The sequence below is a fragment of the Puntigrus tetrazona genome, chromosome 19 (assembly GCF_018831695.1).
Source record: "Puntigrus tetrazona isolate hp1 chromosome 19, ASM1883169v1, whole genome shotgun sequence".
Classification (NCBI taxonomy): domain Eukaryota; kingdom Metazoa; phylum Chordata; class Actinopteri; order Cypriniformes; family Cyprinidae; genus Puntigrus; species Puntigrus tetrazona.
Window position 1 is genome coordinate 11,802,036 of NC_056717.1, and position 13,635 is coordinate 11,815,670.

Here is a 13,635-nt window from a genome sequence, read left to right on the forward strand (position 1 = left end):
CCCAAAAAATTTAGGCTGTAAGGGTGTATCAACTAAATACTGGGTTAAGGGTGTGAATACTTGCAATGTACTTATTTAAGTGTTTTGTTTTTAATAAAGTTGTCACAAATCAGTTTTTTTGCTTATGGTGTAAGGACTACATTGATGTGGAAAAAAAGTAATTTAAAGCAGTTTAACATAAGGCTGCAATGCAACATGTAGCATCACACTGTTGGACTCTGAAATAGCTCTTAATTTTATTTTATCTAAACGTTAAGATTTCCAGTGAGCTTAAAATGGCAGTTAGTCTGGTGGGATGAAATTAATCATTGCTAAACAACCTATATAATGATGAGAATTTTAAATAATGTACTAGGTGGTTAATTTAATGACATACTATTACTGTTATTTAAAAAGCTAGTTATTGTGAATCCTCTGGATAATGTTTGTAATGATCGACAAACTGTTTTAGCCTGTAGTAAACTCCTACGAGGTTTATATGATTCTGTTTAGCCTGTGTGGCCAAAATTAATTACCGACTTGTATTATTCTGAGCAACACAGCCTCACTAGCGGAAAGACACTGTGTTCGCAAGGTTAATTTGTGAGGTATCTTGCATTTGTATGTTGTCATTAGATTAAGCCTCCAAAGACTTCTCCTAAGCATCTCAGGATTTCCTCCGCCCTGCCTCGGAGAGGTGTGATATGCAGGTGGTGTTGAGCGCCGCCACTTCAGCGACTAACCCTCGAGAAGAAGCCTACATCGCTCTCCTGAGTAATTACCCAGCAGCTCTAGAGCGAATAGACTGGAAAACAACAGGCCGGTGCTAAACGCTCATTACAGCAATCACTTCAGAGAAGCGCGCACTTAGCAACTGCACAGACTCCACCAGAAACACTTAGCAAAAACAGGCATCCAATTATAACACCATCCTCAACGAACTGAGCCTCATCCACTTAAAGGTGAAGCTCACGCTGAGAGTCTGAGCAGGAACAGATTCAAGCGTCTGTTAGCATTAGCATTAGCCGTGTTTCGGTTCGGATCGGGGTCCGACGGGAGAGTGACCGGCCGATACGAGGCTCAGAAACAGATGGCCGCGGCTCTATTAATACATCAGACGATCCGCGTGGTTCAGCCAAGCACGCGTGCGTCTGCCAGTTGCTGCTGGCTGCCCACCTGGGAAGCAGCGGGGAATCATTTGGCTTAATTAGCCTAATGAGAAAAACAATAGGAGGCTCAATGTCCGTCAGTCAGGAAATGAGGGCTGGAGAGGTCATATTGTTTTACCTTCGTTTAGCATATGCAAGTTGTCTTTGCACCTTAGCTTTTGGAGAGGGACAGACGGTGACAGCAGGACATAAAAAGGGTCACCGATTAAGTTACACAACCTTTCGCGATCCTTTTATCACAGGTGAGAGTCATTAAACGGTATTTATAACTTTACCAAGCCAATACAAAAAATACAAGCTTACAAACAAAAGCAGGGTTTATCGATTCATGACGAATGATTGCATTTTTGCGCGGCGTTTTGAACTGTTGAACTTATTTGCAAAACACTCAGGATTGAAGGAGCTTTTTTTTGTAGCATGTGTGTATTTTTGGCTGATACCGAGCTAGCTACTAGAATTTTTCTTTCACCTGGTCATTTAAGATGCTGTAAACAATTTTTTTTATAGAATAGCACACAGAAAATATCCCTACTTGACAGATATAACAGAAATAGGTGTTCTGGGATATGGCACCTGTCTCTGTCAAAGCTCTAGGCTGAAGAATCTTGTCTGCAGGAGGCTGTTGTTTCGCCCAGCGGAGGCACATAAAAATTAAAATTCTCATCTTATTTATGCAATCTTATTCAAACCTGACAAAACACACACGAACCGGTGAATCATGCGGGCTCGGCGGTCGAGCATCTTAACAATACTTTTGCCGCCTATTCCTTACGATAATTAAGATCTGCAAAATGAATGAATAGCAACAAGTTTTGTTCGGCACGGCCTGCTGACACACTGTAGCTATCTATATCTGCTATCAAGCCAAGGACCTCTTCAGTTTTCAAAACTGCCAAGTCATAAGCTATATTTGCTCTCCAAAACGTCAGCATAACATCTTTACACGCCCAAAAATATAAAATTAGAGGAGTCAGCACCGCAGGCTTTGGTGATGGGTATACAGCAAACTGTTTGCCGTATCATAGTCTTTTTTCCTGTATGCAAAGTTAAGCAACAACATGCTTCAGGACAAACATATGTTCACAATAAGCAAATATACACATAAGAGAAACGGTCTCAGGATTGTGTCAGCATGACTAATGTTAAATATTTGTTTGCCGTGAGGCTTTTCTATACTTTACTCATGTATTTTATACCCTATTGTTCATACTGGTCAACATAATATATACCTGTTAGACAGATAAGACAGTAGTCGTAGTAGTAAAAATACTGTGCATCTCTATCTGCTCAAGAAAAGGCAAACGCTGTACAATAAGCAAAATAAGCATTGGAAAATGCACAAAATGCAAATAAGGGGATACACATACAAAAGAACAAAATATTATAACACTTTATAATAACGCTCAGTTTATGAGACATTCATAAGTGATTAGTCAGTGATGAACTAATCATTTACAAAACATGCATAAGCAATTAACAAGTGGTATGCTAACAGTTTATGTATTTTTATTCTCATGCCACATTTTAACATGATTATTCTCTCAAATCATTAATATGTTATATGTTAATATTTTCATCAATGTTTTGTAGATTAAGTATAACGATTTGCAAATCTCAAGTTATCTTAAATAGCACCATTAAATATTAATAATCCTTAGTAAAACATTAATACAAAATATGAAAGACCTACCAATAATGAGTAAAACATCTACAACTGATGTAGATGATTTATTAACATTTACACAACAGGTTTTGGATACTTTGCAGTGTGTACCGCAATGTCAAGGCTGACTGGTGAGGGTTAGACAGATTTATTATCTGACACTGATGAAGTATTTTTAGTGCTATGAGATAATAGTACAATGTTGACATTTCTTTTTTTTTTTTTATAAAATCAAATAAAATGAAAAACTAATTAAGATCAAACAAATAATAACAATGAAATTTTCCACATTTAATTGTTTCGTTTTTTATAGTTTTGTTGATATTTATTTTATTTTTTTGTATCTGTTTGTGAAATGGCCATTTAATAAGCACAATACTTTGCAACACCACAGTTGTCTTACTAATCTTAACCTGCAATGCGAGAAACTTTCCCTAGTTTAGACATGCAGCTGTTAGTCAGCGTTTCTGACACAGCAGTCAATGCAGAGCTGCAAAAGTACGTAGAAACATTCTGTCAGGTCGCTGACCGCTAATAGCCAGAATAAGTTGTCACTGAAGCTTAAGCTTGGCTTTTCATTACTTACTTCCTAGCGCCCACAGCGGCCTTAAGTGCTGCCATACAATAGTGGAAAAAAATAGGATTTGTGTGAGTGTTCATACTTTAATAGACTGGATATATTCTCCAGACACGGCTATTTCTCCATACATTAGGCATTCAATAAAGTAGCACAAGTGGAAGCATGACTGACCAATAAAAATGACATTGATGATAAGTGTGAATAAAAGATGATTAGTTTAAAGGATGTTATGAGAGCGTGAGCGTGTGAATGTGTGTGGTCTTCATCGGTAATGTAGGGTAGGGGGAAGCGGATGGGGTTCAGTGTGCTTGGGCTGAGGCTTAATGAAGCGGTAGGCAGCACCTGCGGCCCGCTGTCGATCTGGAGCAGTGGCCGGGATGGGAGCAGCTGAGAACTGTTGGCCTGCATAGGGAGCAGAGCAGAGATCAGGGCCCGACCCAAAGCATTCCGGCTGGGCCAAACTGTGTGCTCTGCCTCCTTGCCAGAAATAAGCTCCAGTGGGCCACCAGGCTCCCCGAGTTCACAGCGCCTCACATCAGTTCTTCTCTAATGTTTCATTTGTTCTGTAATATTGGGTGAGCTTCTGAACAAACGTCTGGATATATAAGGGCTGACAGACGATCTGGGTCAAGCATGATTCTGCATGTCAAATATGTGAGACGGTGGGAGACACATGTGGCGCTGCTTACATGACTCCAGCTAAAAAGGCCTCTAACAGATTTCAATTCTATGCGTTTTCTTTTTACTTATTATGTACCTTGTGTGCTGCATTAAGCTATCGGACACTTGTTACAGCACTTGTATATCTTTTGATTGCTTTCATTGCCCCCATTTGTAAGTGACTTTGTATAAAGGCTTCTGCTAAATGTAGATATTTTAAACACATTTATTGCATACTAAATATAGTTAAAATCTATTTTTACTCAGATCTTGTTTGAGACTTACTGATATAAAAATTATTAAGGAAAGTTTATTCGGAGTACTACTTGTGTACAACGTACATTTTTTTTTTATATTAAGCCTAAAATGTGTTTTAATGTCACTATTTTAATGAGTATTGTATGACCTCCTTTGAATAATACTGTTTTTTAAATGTAAAATATTTAAAGTGTACCTGAAGCATATATTACTTACAATAGTTCTACATTAATTTTACTTTAGCGCTACTTCCGCACACTTAAAGTGCACTAAGCACACAATTAGTTCAATTTCAATTAGTTCAATTTTAGCAGAATTTAAGCATACCAGGTTCGTTTGCAGGGTATTAAGTAAAAAATAAAAAACTAATAAAAAAAAATTAATAAATAATAATAATGTTTTAGCATGCTATGCTATTTTCTCATGTGCAGCCTCAGGCAGCTGTATATGACGGGCTCTTTTGTATGTATGGTCATAATAGGGACATTTCACCTACCAACTGTCCGACTCCAATAAAATCACAAAGCTGAAAATACATAAAAAAAATAAAGAAAGAAATAGAAGAGATGAGTTTTCATTAAATCTTTGCCCATGGCACAGTCTGATAATAGTAATTCTCCAGTTTTCAACAAGCTGTCTGTTGTCTGTGATTGTAGGCCAAAGCGACTGAGGCTATTTACACACCCAAATAAGGGCAGCAGAAAGCCAAAGCATCACAAACGTAGCCAAATAATTGTTTTCTAAATCATGACCCAAGGTGACAATTACAAAAAAATACGTTTCAGCCAAAAGTATCATTTGCAATATCATGCTCAATGCTATAACGTGTATAAAAAAATCCAATTCCAGAGGGGGAGTTGGAGGAACTAGGTTGATTTTGTAGTATTTTACATATTTGCCGTCAAGCCTCACACTTTGTGATTTCATAAGTAATTCCTAGAATATTTTGTGTAAGTTTCGACTAAACAGATGCTGATTTGCCCCTGACTGACAGCCACGACTCACAGACAGCACCAGATTGTTAGCGCATTTAAATACAACACCTTTCAGCATTTTCACACGACAGCGAGCGTGGTTTTCAGTTAATGTTTTGTCAGTGTGATGTATAGAGAGCAAACCTGACAGAAACAGAGTTAAGCTGACATTTGCAACAGTTCTGACTGAAGCATACTTAAAGACGGAGACAGGTAATGCGAGGCAGGCTACGAAATTTACATTTTGAGAAGGTTTCTTTAACAGGAAAGAAGGAACAGCCCGGTCACAGACAGTGCGTCCCGATGCATGTTAAGCGTGAAGTGCACGAGTACCGACATGTTCACTATGTCCTGTGCAGTGTGAGACGGCGTGATTTGATCAACACTGGCGCTGCCATGTGGCTATTGTGCATATATGTGTGTGTAAGTCACACTGCTCCATCTGCAGTCCCTGTGGGGAATGAAGTGTTGAAGAGTTCAGCCAAGAGTCCGCAAGAAACGTGTGAATCATTAACAACCTCTTTACCAGCAGAGAGTTCTGGGAAGGTGCCAGTGACTTCTGTAGTCGCTCTCTCTAGACTTGTTGATGTCCTTCATCGGTGTTCTGCTTTTCATTATTTTTATGGCTTATTTGCCTTTATTAAAGTAGGACAGTAGAGAGGGGAGAGGAAATAAATTTGGAAGTGGCAAAGGTTGAGGACTGGGATTGAGAAACGACCCTAAACACTGAATTCAGCTCGACCGCTTTGGGAATTTACCTAAACATTAGATTGTGAATATATACTGTAAACGGATTCTGTCATTAATAAAAAACATCGGCATTAACAACGACCTTAATATTCAGTTTGTTAGCAATTTTTAATGCTACTATTGGCATAATGCCAAACTTTTTTTTATTTTATTATTATATTTTTTGTTCACATATTGCAGATAAACCTTTTAAACAATTACAAAGATGAGACAAGTGATGCAATGAATGAAAAATGCAATTTTGAAGTAGAAAAAACCTAAAATCACCTAAAATCTTGTAAAGCACACTACAATAATCTTTGTTTTACTTACACCTTTAAAAACATGTTTCATGACATAATATAGCTTCTCGTTAAGTGACACGTTACATTTACAAAAACGCATAAATGTGGCATTAACACTTTTTTTCCCGTAATGTCATTTTTACTGAACACAATGATAAATATATAATAGAATAACAATAACTTATGGTTTAAGTTTAAGGCAAGAGTGTTTAAAAGAAAAGAAGATAAATAAAAGGAAAATAAAAGGACAAATAAATATTAAAAAAAAGACAGAGAAATGTTTACATAATGTATATCAGTAATAGTTTCAGTAGCATTCATATTTTTTATAAGCTTTTTAGAGCTTAAGCGAGGATGGATGAAAAGAACTGAATCAAACCTTTAGGAGTTACTTTGATAAAAACAAGTCTTACATGTAAAAACGAACAAACCATCAAAAAACATGAAACAATTTATGCTTGTGATGTGATGTGGATTTTTCCAAATTTCATGCCTGCACTGCGGGTTAGGATAACTCTGATCGGCTGACGCAAGCAATCAAGACAATTCAAATGTAAAAGCAGATTTGACAGAAAAAGGCCTATTTCAGTCTAACAACTACAATTGAAAACATTTGTTCAGACAACATCGCAAATGAGCAAGAGGGCTCCCAGGTTAAATCAACAACGTAAACAGAAGCGTAATTACATCTCTTTGAAATTAGCTGCTAACACAAAAACAATGGACAAGACAGGCCCATCTCACGGAGAACACATTAAGTCTTAATGAGACTGAAGGAATTTTTCTGCTGGCACGGTGACTTTGGCGCCGGCTTACGCTGATTAACAATTTACACGTTTTTTCCCGCCTCGACTGGGCTCGCTTATGCATTTCAACAACACCGCTTGAGACGAGAGAATGATGAGCCCGTTTAGCTGGGAAGTCTCGAGTAATGCGGAAGTCGCCTGACCTTGGAATCAATCAGGCAGAACTAGTGAAGCAAATCAGAAATAAACAAACTGGACTGCCAGAGTATGCAGAAAATTAGACCAGACCGATTGAAGGACAATATCCACACATGCACCACCTGGGTGCACTGTTCTCAACAGACAAATAACACAAATGGATTCTCAATGTTTCCACCACTTATGAAAACATTCACTGCTTTTGGAGGAGGAGGAAGGAGAAGGAGGTTGGGAGGCTTTGGGTTGATGGATTGTTGGGTATTTAACATTTCCAGGAAAATCAACAGTTTGAGTACATGTCGACCTTTTGGGGTCACGGTGGAACCTGCCAGTAAAAGCTCATTGGAAGCTTTAAGAGTAAAACAATTGTGAAAGGCTAAATATATATATATACTTTGGTACGAGACTTCTTTCAAAAACATTTACAACAAAGCTTAACAACTCCAACATTTTGAAATGAAACTTAATTATTAAAATATGTACAACTTGACCAGACCTGAAATTTATGAAAAACGTATATTGACTTGAGTTTTGCCTGAAGCTCCTGCAAATTATGTTGTGATGTGAAATATACCCTGCCTTTGTGACTGCAAGTGTGTGTCTGTCTGTTTTTGTAAGAGGGTATGAAACCATAAAATTGCTAAAAAGAGATATAGAAAAAGTAGAAGTCAGCAGCCAAGATTTGAAATGAAAAAAAAAGCTGTTTAGCCAATTACTAGCTCTCTCTGTCTGTCTCTCAAAGACAAAAAAACATATATACACACACACACACACTGACATGTGCAGAACACAGGAAGTGACAGAGATTTATTAGCCTCACAAGTGCATTACTCTGTATTCCTTTCCAAACACACTCACACTCTCTGAGCTTCTCTTCACACATACTCTCCTTCATCCATATATCTCCAGTCATTTAATTAGCTGAATGGCCAATAAATCCAACACCTCTTTTCTCACTTGTTTTTGAAGCAGTGCTCATTGGCTGACGCTCATTATGAAGCCTGGATGTGTCTTCAGGCCACTGCCGAGCTGTGCCGTTCTGACACAAATCACATCTACAGACCAAACTAAAATCTCAACTGCATCATTAACTGCAGACCATCCTTTTATAAGAACACATGATTCAATGATTATGGCATCTGACATATTATACAATAAAAGTCCCACTACGTGGCAACAATTTATTGAGTCATAAGGGATGTGCCGCTCATGTAGGCCGCGCTATTAATTGCTTATACGTGTGCTTATGACTGTGTACAGTAAAAAAAAGTGGCTGCATTTATCAAACATATATTAAAAACATGATCCTTTGGAAATCATTCTAATACTGTATGTTGATTTGATGCTTTAAGAAACATCTCTTATTATCAATTATGAGAACAGTTGTGCTGCTTAATCTATTTGTGGAAACGATACTTTTTTATTTTCTGATCTAAATGAACAAACCTAGGAACTGAGAAAACTAATGCAAAATAGGAGATATCCTCATAAATCAGTTAGAGGAATAGTGTTTTCTTAATTTTTCGTATCAGTAGGGCACAATGTGTGTGCACGAAATGTTATTTTCGGCAAACAGCTGTTTTCTAGCATCATGCTGTCTTCTGTCCCATGATCCTTTGAAATCATTGTGATAATGTATGCTAATTTGCCTCTCTACAAACCTTTATCAGTAACACTTTATAATAACTATGAGTCATTAGTTAAGCATTAGTAAATACTCAATTCATCCTTTATAAACCATTGGTCCAACATTATTATGCATTAGTAAGCAGTTTACAAGTGCATCAAAATGCCTTGTTCTTGAGCATATATATATATATATATATATATATATATATATATATATATATATATATATATATATATATATATATTATGTTATTTACACGTTATTAGTTATTTAGTTGTCAGTGTTTAATAAGAACATTTATAAAGTGTTAAATTATTTAAATGTACAATAATAAATCTTATTATTTAGACATGACAATAGGTGCTCAGTGTGTTATTAAATGCTTATTAATACATGTTTCTGCTGTAATTCATAATCAAGTCAGGTAATTATTTTAGATTTCTAATATGTGGACAGAGGTACATATTTTTCATGAGACCAGGTTGCTTAATAACTTTTGAACAGCAGTGTACGTGATAATATAAATTATACAGCCACACCAGAACTGTTTTAAGTGTTTTAAACTGCCAAGTAGATTAATAATGATTTAATGTTACTGATTTGAACAAACTGCTAAATAAAATGTAGATTTCTTTAAACATTTGTTTAAAAGTAGCAAGGCTGAATGGTGGAGCATGACAAATACAGTCAACGTTATATTTTAAAAAAAAAAAAAAAAAAAAATAGAAGTAGTCCAAATCATGTCTATGTTTGAAAGAAAACAATACTAAAGTGAGATTATTATTGGTAAATATATTAAAAATAGTTTTTTATTCTGTTAGTTGTGAAATGGACTCACAGTCTAAAACTAAAACCTCTGAGATTTGAGCCAAAAATCACTTATAATAATCACTATCGCCAAAACAAAAACAACAGTGTCTCTAATACTTGAAAAGCGTAATGTGATACAGAAACTGATGAAAAGTGCCATGCTCTCTCTCTCTCTCTCTCTCTCTCTCTCTGTCAGAACAGAGGTTATAAATTGAGCGATCTAGTTGAAGAATGATAAAAGATGGTGTTTGTGGTATGTGCCACATCTGTGAGTACAGTACATTCCAGGAGCAATCGAGCATGACCAAGCCCCATCCAAAAGTGTGTGTGCTACTGCTTGACCTAATGAATTGTAGGTCTGGGCTTTGACAGATTGTGTCGCATCATTTAGAACGCAATGAGCTGCCAACAACCTGATTGCTGAATGACATATGTGTGTTAACCCTCCCGATGGCAAATGGATCCACGACACAGACGAGCATCTGAGACGGGCATGAAAAGAACATTCCCATATAAAGCCATATCCTCTACCCTTTCTGCTAATCTTCAATTTACATACATTAAGCATGTCTTTTTCTGAATCTGTGCAGTAATGGGAGCTGTTTTGCCCACCGATCTCCTGGCTTCATTTAGGGGCAGTAAAGGTAAAAAGCCCGTGGGCAAGATCTCATAAAACACTTAGTGCATACTAAAAGTTAAACACTTGCTTATATGACATTATATCGCCGATCACTCTCTCAACTCACAGTCTATTAAGATTCATAAAGCTTTTTAGCCGAGCACAGTCATTTCGATGGAAATGTTCTCTAAAACACAGCAGTTCTCTATTCTCAGAGGTCTACGCCTGAAAACGGCTTACCTTTTGATGAAACATGTTTAAGTGGTGAATGTAAAAAGCTTAGATTGGAGTAAGACTGATTGAAGCAATGCATTTATGAGTTCTCGAATGCCTGTATAGAAATCAAATGAAGACAGACGGTTTAGTCTGACATTGATGCTTTTTTTTCTTCTTATAAGAGTGTGTGTGGATTTGCTGATGGAAAGCTATTACACACTCATTAGTTCTGTTTCAGTGGTTTGGGAATGACACACAGCTGACCCTTCACCTCCAAACACACACCTCTTCCCATACACACTGAAGATGGATACGTTCTTTCCTCTTTATTCAAATCTGTTTTTCATTTAATCTTTCACAGTGCAAGGACATTTAAAGACTTTAGTTTAGTAATTAACTTATTCACCTTACACAGCACTAAAAAAAAAGAAAAGAACATGGAAAAAAAAATCGATAAGCTTTTATTACAGTAAATGCACTAGTGCTTCATATAATATATAATAATATTCAGAATTTTAATAAACAAAACGGCATTCTATTTCAAAGAATAAATCAACTTTTACTTACAGCTTTTAGATATGATATACTGTATATATATATATATATATATATATATATATATATATATATATATATATATATATATATAATGATTTTGTTTCTCTTTTTAAAGCAAATCAACTTCAAATTAGGTTACATTTTTGTACTGTGTATGTCAGTCCTCATATAATTTAATTATGTTCAAATAGAAACCAGGCTCATTTTTCTTTTCTTTTTTTTTTGTATATAGTGCTCTCTGTTCTGGCGTTTATATAATGTTATAAATTATAACTTACTGTACAAATGTTTATTAATCCAGCCAGTCTGAATTAAGTTAAAACTCTGAAAACATGATTGAAAATGAAATAGAAATGCTTGAAATTACTTGGATGAGTCAAATGGATGGAAACAAAGATGCTGGTTTGATAATGATTCATAATTTTTAACAGTGCACACTCAAATTTCTGTTATTTTCTTTGTCTTTTTGGTCTCTTTGTTGTTTTTCAGTTTTGATTTGATGAACATGCAATCAAGATTTGTTAATATTCATACCCTCTCTCTACAAATGGGAGGGCTGATCCATGTTGCTGACAGGTTCATCAAACATGGGCGGACACGCACAAGACTTCATGAATATGAGTGTTACTTAGCAACAGGTTGATTTCAGTAAAAGGGAGAGAAGTGGGAACGGGGTGTCTCTGTTACCAGCCCTAAATGAAATGATTCCGAGGCTCATCTTCAAGCCGGAGCCGGAGGTTGAGTTCATCTCCCTCAGCCGTGTCCGCAGCTCTCTTGAGGCTGGACAGGGGATGCTAGACTGATTCAGAGTTTTGCGTCAAAGGTAAAGGTGACTTCACTTTCAGCAAAAAAGTGTATCGGTATCGGTCACCTTAGATGACTGGATTACAGAATACATGTCACAATATGCAGTCTACAGTCTATAGAACAGAGTTTCAAACTGGTGCGATGTTGCAAGGTAAAGTAGAGTGGACTAGAGCAGAAGGACATACGTCAGAATAAGTGATTATATTTTCACAGCTCCGTAGAAGTCCACAAAGTCCAGTTCTTGAGAGGCCTTATGAAGTTTGCTAAATGTTGCTTTAACACATGGTATTTTTGTCCATTCTGAAAACATTAGGCTCGTTGTAATTACATCCAGTCACGCCACTGATCTCCATAACGCATACTGCACAGCTGGTGGATGTGTTTGTGATAATGGAGTTTCAAAATGTGGAGATATTTCAGGGCCCAGCATGACGCAGAGATTTTCACACTCTGTGTTGCGTGTGAGTGTTCAGTCAATGTCATGAGAGTGCATTCACTCATGAAACGAAGCATGTGTCAAATATTTAAAGCTCCAAATCTGTTTTGTGGCCTCATGAGCATTTGACATGTTGATGAGCAGATGGCAGCACCCTCATGTGTTGAATTGTTAGAATCTTCATAAGAACAACACATCAAGTGTATCTGTCTGCGCCCCACAAGAGAATAAACAATTCCTGCTACATCTATGAGACTTTTGGAATACTGTCTGTTAATATTCCCATTCATGTCAACTCCTCCAAAAATTTGTTTTGAAATCATCTTTGCTTAGGCACTCAATTCTGGACACATTTGTTTTGAGCCTGAGCTCTATATGTCATGAAAATAGTGACTTGCTGATGCACCACAAGAACACGAAACATGGTTCCCAAATACGTGGTTAATTTCACTCTTTGAAAGGCCTCCAAAAAATCTGGCACTAGAATATGTGTGTAATTAGAATTAATTAGATTCATGATAAATGCAAAAAAAAAAGTAGTAGTATATTGTCTACACTTAAAGTGATTAGGCAGATGTTGTGCACACAAAATAAGACTTTTTATAATGTGAAATAATTGAAAATGTATTTATCTCTTTTATAAACTTTGTTTCTTATAATTGCTAGATAATATCTTGCTGTGAGACTTAATATCTCAAATTGACTACGTTATTGCTCATTATTGTGACTTTATATCTCTTAATTCAAAATACTATTTTGGGTCAGGACTTTAAATTTTTTCCAGCGAGGAATATACTGATCAAACGTGAGCGTCTTCTGGGATTTCTAATGGTTTAATTCTCTCAAGTCTGCACTCGATGCATCCTCTGTATCAAAATATATCTGGCACTTGCGCGGCGTCCTCTGTACTTGAGAACTGGAAATGTTCTTCGATGGTTTATGTTGGCAAAGAACGAGAACTCAAGGACGCGTAGATCTCTGAAGAATGCATACTGAGGAACGGCCAGGCGCTTGCTTCATTCTTGTATGAATTAGCTGTCTAACTAATCTTTCAAATGAATGAGTCAGTGACTTGGTTTACTTTCAAATGTAAAGGTAGCTATTGCATTTCTTTCTAGCATTTCATATTGATAAATATATTATGATATAAATAAATTATTTAAATACTATGTTCATATAACAGCAGTTGTAATATTGCTTTATCGCATTTGAACGTCATTATGCTGTCTTGTGTAAATGCATCTAAATGAAATTAACCTATAGTGTCTTATTAAAATAACTGAGATTAATAAAATGTA